Genomic DNA, 13,763 nt, shown 5'->3' with positions numbered 1-13,763 from the left:
TTTTTAACGTAACTTGAACATTTTTTTAGTCATGTCTCGTTGATGTCTGCAGTGTGACAGACCAGAATGTGTGCATATTACCACAAATAAGTTATAACGGTGCAAATTCAAAATGGTTCCCAAAGTTTCGAGCTAACCAAGCGCCCAAGCACTTGGTCAGGGAATAAACTGTTTGCATACACAAACAAGCATTACACACAGACTCCTTGGCTGTAACGTGTTAGAAGCAGTTACACACAAACTCCTTGACTGTAACATGTTAGAATCAATTACACACAAACTCCTTGGCTGTAACGTGTTAGAATCAATTACACACAAACTCCTTGACTGTAACATGTTAGAATCAATTACACACAAACTCCTTGACTGTAACATGTTAGAATCAATTACACACAAACTCCTTGGCTGTAACGTGTTAGAATCAATTAGACAACTATATAACATGAGATGTAAAAATGAAACGTTTGTGTAAGAATAACAAGCCAGTTATTGTGTTTATGACATAGAGAATCAACATGTTTGACCTAATTCCAGGTTTGAAGAAAGGACAGAAACACGGTTTGACGGAAAATGAACGCCATCTACAAGATTGTCTTTGAAAAAAAGTATATCCCGGTAGAGTTATGCATTGATGTTCTATGGCAGGGACCTCAAACTTGCGTCCCGCATGCCCTTAAGTTATTTCCTGAGGCCCGCAACGACACAAGATATTTGTAAAATAATTAATTATGAAAATGTCTTCTTCACAGCAGACAGGTTTGATTTAAAAAAATGCGATTGTTACATCGCTTGTTTGCGAAATTTCAACTCGCTACATTTACATGAACCATTTAGACTTTATTTAAAGAATTCAGTGTTAAGGCCCTCGGGCTAATGTATTAGTGGCCCACGTGGTGATTTGAATTCAGTGTTAAGGCCCTCGGGCTAATGTATTAGTTCCCATGTGGCCCTCGTGGTGATTTGAATTTGAGATCCCTGTTCTAAAAGAAAGATCTCATGAAAATTGTGTCGCGGTATAATGAACCAGAAGAAGAAGATCACTAATAATAATAATAATAATAATATAAATAGCATATAATTACTTGGTTTAATAATATCGAACACATTTCGTACGGGTGAAAACTTCTTTTTTATATGAATGCAACGCGAAGGTTCGATGTCTTCATTTGGGCTGAATTTCCCCACGAGTTTTCGATTGCAGTATCCAGTATAGTTCCTTCCGTGTGCGTTCCATGTTGGTCCACCCCAGGTTTGATTCTCGACTTTATCGTTGATTTTTATCGTTGATTTTTTTTCTTTTTTGGCGAACTTGGCTTTTGTGATTATTTATTCGTGTTCTAAAATCGACTGTTTCGCCAGCATATTGAGTGCCACAACTCTTGCATGTCAGAAGACAGATTGCATTCTGGGCTTGGCATCCTTACTCGATGTTTATCTTATTCCTGTTGTCGAAAGGCACAGTCTTGTTTTGCTTGTTTAGACAACGCTTGCACGACAATCAGTGAAGAAATATGTACGTGTTATGAAAAAGATTTTGTTATCATAACCTTCTTCTCATTTCTTGCTATGAGAAGGAATTTGCCCATGGCAAGGGAGAGAGAGAGAAGAAAGAGCCAGGCTCGCTTAACAAAGAGTATCACTCATAACGGTATAGATACGGCTACATCTTGGGGAGGCAGAACGAGAGGTAACGGGGGCAACGATAAGGAAATACAGAGCTGTTCTGACTCTCGATGAACGAATTTTATTTAAATTATATATATATGAATGATACTACATTCTAGAGATACACTATAAAGCCTTTATATTTAAAATACACGAAATACATACAAGATTATACTTTCCTTCTAGCTTACCATCTTCATGCATTTGTATAATTTCTGCATATTAGAATATAATACAGATAACTAGATCTCGTCTAAATTCATGATATCCAAAGAGTATAAAATTCAATAGTAGCGATATAATGCAACAATCGTTTTGAAGAAATGTATTTTACTAAAATGAAAAAAGAATACTAATTTGGAATAGGTTACTAAACATTATTCTTTATTACTTGATGATTATTTTATTTCCAAATTAAATCTAAACATGAAGTTGGTAGCGAATTCGTCTTTTCCAGTAATACATATCATAAATACAAATGACGATAAATTCTTTGAAACAATTAAACATTCCATTACAAGATAAGATAGAACTCACAAACATGTTGAAAAAGAATGAACTTTACCGTTAAAATCTCAGATATTACAAAGTGCATTTTCTTTACGAACACAGACGATTCTTACATGTAAGGAAAGACAGAGCTGTTCTGACTCTTTATGAACGAATTAATTCTGCGTAAGCCTGCTCTCAATTTATAAGCAGTGATTGTTGTCGCTTATTTCGAATCAGATCAAGACTCTCGTCCTTTCCCACGGGAAACATGTGCAGCATCTAGCTTACTTATCCATTAGTGATTTAGTAAGTTCTCTGTTTAGCAGCTTCCCGCCAAATCTAAATTGCTGGTCTCTGGATGCAAGAGAAATGTATTTTATGGATTTTTGCACTTGCTCTTAAAGCGCGATCTTTATTAAAAAGACGTATATAGTTGTAGTACAGAAATAGATCACATTAATCTCAATATATTTTAGTGGAAAATTGCTTTCAGTATAATCTAATGAAACATTACTTTTAATATAATTTAGAGAACATTTAAATCTAAGTCCCGACGAAGAATCCAAGATTGAAGGCGATGACGTATGATTTAACCTGTACTGTGTTGAAGTCTACAGTTCCTTGTACAAACACAATAATATATCCTTTGGTCTTGGAAATCCAAATAAAATTTTTCAAGAAATGTCCTTGTTCAAGAATTCTGTATGAATACAATAATATTTCCAGAGAAACGAATTAATCTTTAGAGTCCAAGTAATTTGAAGAAGAATTAACATATAACTCAAAAACTTAAAAAATTAAATACTTCAATACTGGTCACAACCGAAGAAAACAACTTGAAAATCAAGTGTTTAAATGCCCGGACTCTCTCAATATCTCTCTCTCTAAACATCACTCTTAATACTAAGTATTTCGCAATTTCGGAAATGCCTAATTGTGAAATAGAGGATGACATGATCATGTTTACATGTAAAAGTCACATAGCTCCTATATGACCTTGATAAGAACCAATCATTTTACTCCTAGAAAAGTTGTTTACTTGACCCTCAATCAAGGCCAGGAACTATGTCCAAAACAGAAACAAGTGTTTCTATTATTAGATATCTAAGGAAACCTCGGATCAAACTGAATTTTCTGGAAACTATGAAATTTCTATTAAATAAAATTACATTACATTGACATGTAAAGAAAATAAAAAGACTCCAAAAACCACAAATAATCAAATCAAACAAACACATCTTAAATGAAATATAAATTAAATCAAATATATGTAACACCACGGATTCCTAAGCATAACAAATTCATATCTTATTATCAAATACCTTCAAAGATGAGTTTACGATGAAGTTCTTATTATTGCTTTTCGGGCATTTTTTTAGTGCTATCAAAAAGCATGGTGCAATGGGTCACATATCCGGATCAGTATCAATGCCTCTCTGTGCACTGTCATCTAAATACACACGGACATCTACACAATAAAGCCAAAATTCTAAAAAATAAACAATTACCTTTATATCAATACTAAAAATGCCTAAATCTAACTTTTGTATCACCACCAAAACGAGAGAGAGGGTAAAAATGCTTAGGACTACATTCTTGGGTACTGAACCGAAAGTAATCATTTTTACCCGAGTCCATTAACTATACAGTTCGGAACACCATCGTCTCATTTCGATGCGAGTCGAAAAACTTCGACTCTGAAAGAGATTCGGAGGTTGTGAGGGTTGTTTTCACTTGGGTGGGGTGCTCCCTATCTTTTAACTAAATTATTATAGAAGTCCCACCCAGGCTTGATTTTGGTTGGAAGCTAAATTAGTGAAAGATAGATGTACAGCTCCGAGCCCCCAGTCAGCAGTGCCGACGGTTGAATGATTGAAAATACAAAAAAGTTAAATTCAACGAATAACAATTTAATAACAATTCCATAGTCAAATAATTCAAATTTACCAATTTCTGCTCGACCCTATAATAACCTACTGAATCACTTAATTAGTAGTGTGAGATAGATTTCCTCCTGTCCTTGTATTATACTCATATGTGTATTCTTCTCTCCTATTCCTCCCAATTCCTTCTCTTCCTCCCGACTTTCTCCAAATTCCTTCTCCTCCTCCTCGACTTCTCTATACTCATTCTCCTCCTCCTCGACTCCTCTATACTCCTTTTCCTCCTCCTCCACTTCTTCATCCAGACTACTTTTCCTCCTCCTCCACCTTCTATCCACCGACTAGACTTCGTCGACTCCGACTACTCTGCTAGTCTGACTTCCGTCTCCCCTCTTAAGACTCGGGACTCAACTGAACCGAAAGTTAAGTTCCCTAAAAAGCTTCCTGTTCGAAACTTTGTCTTTCCTTTGAATTTGTTTCTAAGTTTTACCGCCAAATTACGAGTGGCTTTCTCCGACTAATCATATTTGCTCAGCAATCGTCCCAGGAGAACTACTAATCTTTTGCTTGCGAGTTATGAAGTTATAATTTAGATAAAAAATTTTAATCACCCTCTATCTCAATTCCGATTGGATATCGCTGTGAACCGATCCAATCAAACTTAGCGGACAATGTCCTTTTCGCTGTCTGTCCACGTGGGGAAGGATGAGAACACGCCCCGTTCACCCCGCAGATTTCCTCTGATCTCTGAAAAAATCTTTAACATTTAGGTGTGATACGACAAGCCTTTGTCCAGATGGCACGATCTATCGCCTGTGTCGATTCAAGATTCCGCTCTCTGGCGGGTCACGGTAACCTTGCGTAAGAGATTAACTCTAGACCGCGGTTTGTTTAGACATCAAACACATGGCCGCTGAAATTATACATGTTTTAATACCTGGGCTTAGCAAACCTGACATATACCTCCACGCTTGAGAATAAAACGGGATTTTATTCCCCAAGATTGCTCTAAATGCAAATGTGTGTTACTACACGCAAAAAAAGAAACAAAATCATAAAGAGGATACACGCTGACTACGGACACGAATATACACACACAACATACGGTTATCTATGGCGCGATTTGTGCCATTTCAGCGCTCTCGGTTCCTTTCACGTATATGATCTTCATCTGGTACTGCTGTAAGAATAGCGACCATCTCATCAAGCGTCCATTCGATAATTTCGCCTGCGCGAGATAAGCGATGGGTTTGGGTTGGTTGCGTAAGGATAGAACCTTGTGGAACCCCAGTCATGTCATTCCGAGTTGCAACCTTCTATAGGAACCGTTGTGTCCTGCTGACAAGACTATTATGAAAGCTAATTTACTAGTGAAACTGGATTGTAAATGGCTAATAAGGTCATTAAATGTGAGAGAATAATTATATATTTAAAAACACGTCTTTTAAATACTTTACCAAAACAGCATGTTCTCACGGCATGTAACCAGAGAATAACTTTTGTGAACAGAAATTATTCTTGTGTCCAGGAATAACAGGAATATTAATTTTGGCAGCAGTTGTTGAAAACTTTTGATAAATGGTGTGATGAAATAATGTGCCTTTTGTAAGTAGTTTGGGATTAATTCTGCTAGGACCAATTTCCTAACGAGGTCTTGAGTCCATATTGCGTCTTTTACATTGTTTGAACTAATGTTAATATTTACGCCAAATATCATGAAAGAGCTTGTCGGGTAAGTTTAGCACTTATCTCGACATATGCAAATCGGTTTGGCAAAATCTCTGAGTTAATCCCAGTTTTTGCTATTTTTATGTTCTTTTCGCTAAAATGTGTCAGTTATTGTTGCCGTATCCATTTTGTAATATCATTGCGCATCCAAGAAGGATATTTTGAGGTGCCGACCGTCTTTTTTTGAATACTAGAATCGATTGCGTTTAAAATATCTTTTTAAATTCTGGAGGCATTTTCGTCAGTGGAAAGATTACTAAAGTTCCAAACAGTTCTCTGTAATAAGTCTTTGCATGCTTTATAATTTGCTGTTTTGTTGTCCCCCACTTATCGTTTAAAACTTTTGTACTATTCATAATACAAAAAACTGGAATTTATGGTCATTACAAGAATATCAAAGATTCCATCTTCATAAAGGTTTATGGTATTTCTAAGAAGTATTAATTAAATCATATCAGTCCAAATTGTGTTTAGGTTTGCAACAGATACATCGGCTCATTCCAAAAGAGGAATCCCTAATTTTAGGTAAAATACAAGTACGTCTCCATTTCAGGACGACCTTTATATTAAAGGATCACATTTATATTAATAGATCTAACTAGAAACGTTTCAAATGATTGAAATAATACTAAATTGGCTAAGTTCTCTACTTGTTTGATCTTACTGTACTGGGCATTTATATATGCACTTCTGACAGCATTATCGTCTGTTTCATTAGGAAAAAAACCTGGGACGTAGCTCCTGTTTTTCCACTTGAACGAGCATATGAAATCATATTTATTTACTAGCAGAGGACCAGGTGAAATGATTTATCCTTCTTGTTCCATCTTGAGGCCATATTAATTGATGTGAAAATTAATATATAGTAATCAAATTCACAGAATCAATTACCCTGAAAAACGCTCTCTTTGAAGCGTAAAAGAAAGTCCATCAATCACTTTCTTAAATGGAATAGTCTTTTATCAAATAAGAATCATTTCCGTTAGCTGACATTTAATGCAATATCAGAATTCTTCACATCTGATTATTAGAATGTAATCCAACTGATTTTGCCCGACTGAATTCGTACAAGTTATTGACGCACTAATATAACGCACAAGTTGCACAACATGAAACTTGTTGAATGTATGGTTCTCTCTCTCTCTCTCTCTCTCTCTCTCTCTCTCTCTCTCTCTCTCTCTCTCTATATATATATATATATATATATATATATATATATATATATATATATGTGTGTGTGTGTGTGTGTGTGTGTGTGTGTGTATGTGGTTGTGTGTGTACGTGTGTGAGTAATAGTAGTAGTACGAGGAGTACTAGTATATAGCTGTAACCTTGATATACCACGAGATGTAAACATTATACATTATTTTGAATCGAGGCTTGCCGAGTTGCCTTTTAATGAAAAATGTTGACAGTAAGTGGTATATGAAAGATACAGCTTACACACTATATATATGTTTTGTTTATATTACATACAAACACTCGTACTTACATTTCCAGTAGAGTTAACATTGACTGCAGGAATCTCTGTATTGATGGCATGAATGAATTCTTGACATCTCTGCCCAGAGTGTACGCTACAAAATGCAGTTATCCAGTTTTTGTGGCTATTCCTTTTTTGTTTCTAATTTCAATGTCAATAATATTGATTAAATAAATGCAAGACATAGTTATGATTTAAACATGATGGTTTGAATGAGGAAGATAGAGCGCTGCAGACATAGAACGGTTTGCTTATTAATCACTTAATGCGCAGTCATTCAATCACCGACGGGTGTATTGAAACGAGTGGCGAATGTAGACTAAGTGAATCGACGAACCAACAAGAAGTGATTCAAAGATTTATATTTATGTGCGGTTGTTCAAAGCCGTTATTATGCTTTGATTAACACTGCTACAGACCATAAGATTGTTTTATCCTCCATCTCTCTCTCTCTTTCCCTTTCGTTTGGTCGATTTTTCTGTAAAATTTAAATTTTATTATCATTCATAGGTCCAGAGACATCGTCGCATGACAAAGGAAGAAGTCCTTTTTCCAAACTCACCCGTAGCTTACGACGATAGTCCACAGAGAGAGAGAGAGAGAGACAGAGAGAGAAAGGGGTGGGTGGGTGAGATCAGCTTTATGACACTTTATTATTGAAAAAAATAACCTGTTTTAGAACATTAATAAAGACTTAAAAAGAATAAAATGAGGAAGATGGCATTAAAGAGATTACAATATGTTCGTGTCTTCTAACGAAGAAATGTATAATTGGTTATTCCCATGGAACGTGTACACATACCACTAATGCGACACAAATTCCTGTAGGATATTTGGTGCATTTTCAATTTCAGGCGTTTCATCCAATTTAAAGTCTGTTTATAATTCCACAGATTTCCTGGTAGTGTTGTCTCTTATGCATGTGAGAGAGAGATAAGGAGTTATAAAAGGAAAACCCACCGGACTCCGTGAAATTGTGTGTCATGTTTAATTCATTCAGAAAATGCAAATCATTAAGACTTTTCTCGTTATTTTCTTATGTCGTTAATGATTAATCAGTGGGAATTCTTCAGTCATCAACAACGTATAGAATCAATAGCTTATTGTTGAAACCATGTGTATATGCGTATTAATGTGCCACTGAAGGATAACAATTTCATATACCAACGATATATATATATACACTGGTATAATAGCGATTTGAGTCGCGCTGACTGTTTTTGGTTCCAAACACCTTAAACTCTTCCAGAATCCACATGACTTTTTCCAGGTGAGGACGTTTACACAAGCGTGCATCTTTAGTTGTAACCCACATGAGCCACCTTACGCAGGTCTCACGATGTTTTCCAGTTAGATCAATACATCCGATATGAACATTTTTTTAAGACTGTTATTAATAATTTGCAGTTTAATTGATTTTGCCTGCAGGATTCAATATCTTGTATAGGGATGCTTAGCATTTACCATGCCATCATAAACGTGAGTGGCCACACGCATGCAATAAATGAGATATGAACACCTTAGGAAATGATGGCGATAGTATGGTAATTCTAAAATGGCTTTGTTTTCATATCAGCAAATGGTGAAGGGTGTATCAAACTATTTTTCAGCGTTATTAATTCTCTGTATGAGTTCTTGTACATGTTAAGAAGTCCCATGGCCTAATCGAACTAGAATGTCATACTCTCATCGAGAAATTTCAGGTTCGAATCACAATCGCGGAAAGTTATATATTTCTTTATTAATTAAGTAAACACCGAACTTTGCTTAATTGCAAAAATGTAACACCTGATGATTTTCTATTAGAGTAAATTATAGCTACAAGACAAGCATAATCCTTTGAGATGCAGATTTGTCTAAAACAACATCTAGTCCATCTATAAGTTTGCTTGATGATATGGGTCCCCCTTCGAGTCCGAGGTTGTAGGATAGGCCGGACGCGTCCTAGATGCATGCCGTAAGGGATGATTGAGGGGATAGGTCGGACGTGTCCTCGCTGCATGCCGCAAGAAGTGGCAGAAGGGAGGCAGCCTCTTTGTCGTGTGTTGCGAGCCGTCTCGAGGGAGGAAAGGATCCTGGTTGTTGAACAATGTCTTTCCGATGCAACACGCTACTTTGAGTTGGACTTCTTCTGGGTCGTCGAGATGGGCTTGGTCTCAACGATTGGCTGGTGTCGTCGAGCCTTAGGAGTTCTTCTTAGATTCCCTCCAAAAAGGGTCTTACCTAACTACAACGGAAACTCCTTCTGAAGATGTGGCAACATGTTTAGAGAAGGTGGTAAAGAAGGAATAATTTTTAAGTGTGATGTACATATCTTTCAAAAATGTTTCATTCAGACAAAGCACCACAAATCATGTTTACATAAACCTAAAGAATTTCATTGCAGTTAGTGTTATGTCATCGATAATTTCATTGTATCTTTGTGTTCTTCATTATGGATTAGACGTTTCCTTTGTTGTGAAGAATAGAGACCCTCATAATGTCGTTCCTTTAAACACAGATTACAAGCCATTGCTACATCGAGTGATTACCTTTTGCTCCATTTGTATATCATCAAACACGAACTCACTATCAAATGAATTAGATAACCTCGTTTAACAGTTGGCTACCCCATTTGTTCTTCTTGGGGTTTTCAATGTTCATAACATTTCATGGCGATCACATTACATAAATGACAGAGGCAAGCATGTAGAAGATTTCATTTGTAGACACGATTTCTGCTTTATAACACCAAATCACCAACATATTTACACCCAGGAACGGGTACATTTTCGATCTGACAATTTGTTCTCCTTCCCTGATGTTTTGGATTGTGGTTGGAAGGTCTCTGATGACATCCACAGTAGTGACCACTTCCCAATCTCACTAAAAGAAATTAACTCTGCCATCGATGATCCGATTCCACGCTGGAATTTAATGGCTGAATGGGCCAAGTTTGAAACACTCTTTTCAAACATCCGATTGCAAAATACAATGCACTGATTTTAAACCTAGTATAAGAAAGTAATTATTTAGTAGTATGTATACCCATATTTTGTTTAACTCCTGGTTCATGATTTGTCTAATTCTTGTAATATTTATTCATGACTATAAATTGTAGTAATTACCTAATGCTGGATTTGGCTTACGTACATAGGCTCTATTATAAGATATTAAAAAACGTAAAATTGCATATGATCTATTAATAGATGTTTACGTACGTCTTAACAGTAACTAATAATATAATTATTAGTAATATGTTTACGAGATTCACCCCTTTCCCATTGGACAAGTCGGTCAGATGGTATCTTAGAATAATTAGGTTAATTTCCATTGGACGAGTTCGGTCACATGAATAGGTATTTTGAAATATGAATTTGAGTAATAAGATCTGTCACGTATGGTATATTGTGACATATAGGCATAATATACTCTTGATTGTGTATAAAAGGAGAGAACTGAGCAATCAGATTAATTCCTATTTTGGAGTCATTCTTATTCTTTATGTTCCTGCTGTAATATCAAGTTCGCAGACGTGTTTATGGTGTATTAGGTATTATTTGAGAGGGAAAAAACATTTATTTGGATTATTCAGTGAAAATTGAAAGTGCTCATTGGCTTATAATACAATACAGGAACTATTATGAATTATTCAAAGGAGTTCTGGACAGTGCCATTTTGACAGCGTCACAATTCTTGGTAAGCCAGTACATTTACGATTCTGATTTTAATACGAACTTTTAATTCTTTTGGACTTTAACATAATTTTTGAGGATTATTTTGGAATTTACTTCATACTACTGTAAATTCCTCTCATATGTTCATTTTATAACTTGTATAATTAAGTTATTTTTTTTTAAGATGTACAAAATTTGTTGGTTTCGCTTCGTTCTGTTATATATTTTATGACCATTGATTCGTATCATTAGTAAATGGCATGTATCTTGGAATGATGATGTGAATAACAAACTCCATGTAATCAAAACAATCCTAGGCGGTGACCTCCTTCTTACAGAACCATCCCTAGGGACTCGATAGTCGTTGCAAGAATTAAAATTGGTCATACTTACACAACCCACACTAACATGGTAAAAGGCAAAGACACGTCTGAGTGTTTTTCGCAATGAACCCTTCACTGTGAAGCACTTTATGATTGTTTCGATCTACAAACAACACGCGATCGTTACAGCAATGTTCAAATCATAAAAGAACTTTTCGATAAGGTAAATGTGACCTCTGTTCTAAACGTTTTGAAGGAAATTGACATTTATTCAGAAATTTCACTGGTATGCAATCCTGTTTATTTTGACTACTTTTAACGAACATTCATACTGTTAATCAGCGTTATTTATTTTTATATCGTTTTAAATTTACAAGAACATTCCCCGTTGATTGGGAACCCTCCTATATTTCCAGCAAATTGTCGTTGTTTTTCTATACTTTATCGCTCTTTTATAATAAACTTGTTTGACTATTATTTTTATTGATATAACATTTTTGTGACTCGATATAGCCTTACAGTGCTGGTTCGCCGTAAACTCAGATTCAGCCAGTCAGTCAATCAACAACACTCTAGGATTTCTGCTGCGGTCACAAATTCAAACAGCCGTGACTGACACTGACATAAACATATCTCTTGACCATGAGAAATATGCGCAGCAGCTTAAAACAAAACCGTGCTTACAATTCTAAAAAAGAAGTACAATACACGCGAACAATCCGAGGGAAGACCGGTTCCTTGTATGTGAGAATGTTATATTAAACAATTACACACACGCGCGCGCATACATACATACATACATACATATATATATATATATATATATATATATATATATATATATATATATATATATATATATATATATATATATATATATATATATATATATATATATGACACGTATGGTATTTTGAAAGGATTCATGATCTTAACTAATGCGGGAATTAAATTGCTCCAACAATTGTATATTTGCAACGTCAGAGAAAATATTAAATGTCTACTTTGCCTAATGTGTCATATTGATTTATCGAAGAGACTTTTTCAAAAAAACAGTCTTGATGAATCAATCGAGTTAGTATCGTGTTTCAACAAGAACATGGAAACCTTGGCCAACATACCAAGATGAAGAGTTAAAAGGGATATTTTACGCGAAATTCTTTTTAAAGTCACTGACGTTAAGTGAACCCATTGATGCCAAGATTGAAATGACAAGTGACGATGACGGTGAATACAGCAACGGACAAATCAACTAGAGAAATGCATTTGGCGATTAACATAGCAATGATATCCACAGCAGACTTTCATGGGGCATGCAAACTGATGTATGACTCTGCAGAAACGACTTAGCATCGTCAGTGGGAGAAATTCTCCTAAGCTGTTTCTTAGTCCGATGGATCAAAAAACAATAGATAAGATATATAAACACTCCAGAACGCTTGTTTAATACAAACGTACAAAGTCTAGCCGCGTTCGAGCTGAAGCAATATTCGGTGAGGAATTATTTATTAAACTATATAGACTGAGACCGACATGATGGAAGCTTGCAAGCGAATTTTACAAATATCCCGGAAAGAACACACTTGTTTGTGTGCATGGTCTACAAATTCATTCATATTAGCATAACACAAAACGCATTGTTTGTTGCTGAATTGCCTCCGTGAAATTACAACCTACAATCATGATTTTGAGCTCCGGATTCAGATACTAGAGCATACACATGATCTGTTAAAACTAGTGCAAGCGGGAAAAAAACGCAACCAATTAAATAACATTGTATGTGTATAGATACGTGTAATGGCAGTGGGACTCCATTAATGCAAAGGCGTATGCCTTGGAAAATGTGGACCCTGCGGAAGATCCTGGCATTCTAGAAATTGTAGATAAGAGTTACTTGTTCCCGGTGGTCGACCATACCATAAATGTTGTATCGAAATGTATATATCTCGTTTACTGGGATCATATAAGTGATGTTGGATGCTTCTTTTACGTTGACCTGGAATATCGGCACAACACCAACACCAACAATGATTTTCCGATTGCCAAAGAAGCAATGTCTCTGCCTCACGAGTGGTTGTTACCATATCAGTGTAAAATCGTGAATGATTCCCGACGCATGTTTACAGAATGCGTCAAGATTGTCCCAAACTTCTGCAAGAAACATATTTTTGAAGATCATGTGCGCAATTTACAATTCTTCCAGCGGTTGCGAATGCGTGTGTCACGGATCCATCTGGTACTACCGTTTCTTCGGCAGCACGGCTGGATGTATATATATATATATATATATATATATATATATATATATATATATATATATATATATATATATATATATATATATATATATATATATATATATATAACTTTATACGGAACTGCGCACGGTTGAATCCAACAAATTTGAGAGAAATTTCTTAAAGCTCACGAAGAATAATGTGGTTGATAACACGATGCAGAACCTGCTGAAACAAATCCTGGTGGACCATGTCAGGGATAGCCAACAACAAACTATCAACAGGCAGATTGTAGA

Source organism: Sinohyriopsis cumingii, chromosome 1 (genome assembly GCF_028554795.1).
Source record: "Sinohyriopsis cumingii isolate HCF-2022 chromosome 1, ASM2855479v2, whole genome shotgun sequence".
NCBI lineage: Eukaryota > Metazoa > Mollusca > Bivalvia > Unionida > Unionidae > Sinohyriopsis > Sinohyriopsis cumingii.
The sequence above is the reverse complement of the archived record's forward strand: the minus strand, read 5'-3'. Positions refer to the sequence as shown.